Source organism: Aulonocara sp. 'chitande type north' Nkhata Bay, unplaced genomic scaffold (assembly GCF_057382095.1).
Source record: "Aulonocara sp. 'chitande type north' Nkhata Bay isolate Kocher_YH1m ecotype deep benthic unplaced genomic scaffold, A_spYH_male_GT1.1 unmapped_scaffold_33, whole genome shotgun sequence".
Taxonomy (NCBI): Eukaryota; Metazoa; Chordata; class Actinopteri; order Cichliformes; family Cichlidae; genus Aulonocara; species Aulonocara sp. 'chitande type north' Nkhata Bay.
Window position 1 is genome coordinate 240,479 of NW_028234365.1, and position 2,500 is coordinate 242,978.

Consider the following 2,500-nt stretch of genomic DNA (forward strand, 5'->3'; position numbering starts at 1 on the left):
CAGAATGTAAATTCAAACATGCCCCTGGTACACTGCGCAGAAACACTTTGCCACACACACGCACGCACTGCTTGTGCCTATGGTACGACAACTTTTCTCGTGCCTATGGTACGACAACTTTTCTCGTGCCTATGGTACAACAATTTTTCTCGTGCCTATGGTACAACAACTTTTTGCCGTGCCCCTGGTACACCGCTCAGTAGCACTTTGCCACACAAGCTCTCCTCGTGCCTATGGTACGACAACTTTTCTCGTGCCTATGGTACAACAACTTTTCGCCGTGCCCCTGGTACACCGCTCAGTAGCACTTTGCCACACAAACTCTCCTAGTGCCTATGGTACGACATCTTTTCTCGTGCCTATGGTACAACAACTTTCCTCCGTGCCCCTGGTACGACAGCTTTTCTCGTGCCTATGGTACAACAACTTTTCTCGTGCCTATGGTACAACAACTTTTCGCCGTGCCCCTGGTACACCGCTCAGTAGCACTTTGCCACACAAACTCTCTTAGTGCCTATGGTACGACATCTTTTCTCGTGCCTATGGTACAACAACTTTCCTCCGTGCCCCTGGTACGACAGCTTTTCTCGTGCCTATGGTACAACAACTTTTCTCGTGCCTATGGTACAACAACTTTTCGCCGTGCCCCTGGTACACCGCTCAGTAGCACTTTGCCACACACACACTCCTCGTACCTATGGTACGACAACTTTTCTCGTGCCTATGGTACGACAACTTTTCTCGTGCCTATGGTACAACAACTTTTCGCCGTGCCCCTGGTACACCGCTCAGTAGCACTTTGCCACACAAACTCTCCTCGTGCCTATGGTACGACAACTTTTCTCGTGCCTATGGTACAACAACTTTCCTCCGTGCCCCTGGTACGACAACTTTTCTCGTGCCTATGGTACGACAACTTTTCTCGTGCCTATGGTACAACAACTTTTCGCCGTGCCCCTGGTACACCGCTCAGTAGCACTTTGCCACACAAACTCTCCTCGTGCCTATGGTACGACAACTTTTCTCGTGCCTATGGTACAACAACTTTCCTCCGTGCCCCTGGTACGACAGCTTTTCTCGTGCCTATGGTACAACAACTTTTCTCGTGCCTATGGTACAACAACTTTTCGCCGTGCCCCTGGTACACCGCTCAGTAGCACTTTGCCACACACACACTCCTCGTACCTATGGTACGACAACTTTTCTCGTGCCTATGGTACAACAACTTTTCTCGTGCCTATGGTACAACAACTTTTCGCCGTGCCCCTGGTACACCGCTCAGTAGCACTTTGCCACACAAACTCTCCTCGTGCCTATGGTACGACAACTTTTCTCGTGCCTATGGTACAACAACTTTCCTCCGTGCCCCTGGTATGACAGCTTTTCTCGTGCCTATGGTACAACAACTTTTCTCGTGCCTATGGTACAACAACTTTTCGCCGTGCCCCTGGTACACCGCTCAGTAGCACTTTGCCACACACACACACACCACTCGTGCCTATGGTACGACAACTTTTCTCGTGCCTATGGTACGACAACTTTTCTCGTGCCTATGGTACAACAACCTTTCCCCGTGCCCCTGGTACACTGCGCAGAAACTCTTTGCCACACACACACACACACACCACTCGTGCCTATGGTACGACAACAGGCCCCGGGGACCTACATCGCACCTTGCTCTTGCCTCCCTTACAGCTGAAAAAGGTCCATGCCTGTGCCCTGGCCCTGCTGAAATTCCCTCTCCATTTAGCCGAGGCAGTGAGTCGGCCTCCTGTCTCCCTTTACGGTCGAAAAAGATGTGCTCCTGGGCGCGCTGGCCCTGCTGCTACTCACATCGGGCATGGACCTGGACCTCCAGCAGGCCCCGGGGACCTACATCGCACATTGCTCTTCCCTCCCTTACAGCTGAAAAAGGTCCATGCTTGTGCCCTGGCCCTTCTGAAATTCCCTCTCCATTTAGCCGAGGCAGAGAGTCGGCCTCCTGTCTCCTTTACGGTCGAAAAAGATGTGCTCCTGGGCGCGCTGGCCCTGCTGCTACTCACATCGGGCATGGACCTGGACCTCCAGCAGGCCCCGGGGACCTACATCACACCTTGCTCTTGCCTCCCTTACAGCTGAAAAAGGTCCATGCCTGTGCCCTGGCCCTGCTGAAATTCCCTCTCCATTTAGCCGAGGCAGTGAGTCGGCCTCCTGTCTCCCTTTACGGTCGAAAAAGATGTGCTCCTGGGCGCGCTGGCCCTGCTGCTACTCACATCGGGCATGGACCTGGACCTCCAGCAGGCCCCGGGGACCTACATCACACCTTGCTCTTGCCTCCCTTACAGCTGAAAAAGGTCCATGCTTGTGCCCTGGCCCTTCTGAAATTCCCTCTCCATTTAGCCGAGGCAGAGAGTCGGCCTCCTGTCTCCTTTACGGTCGAAAAAGATGTGCTCCTGGGCGCGCTGGCCCTGCTGCTACTCACATCGGGCATGGACCTGGACCTCCAGCAGGCCCCGGGGAC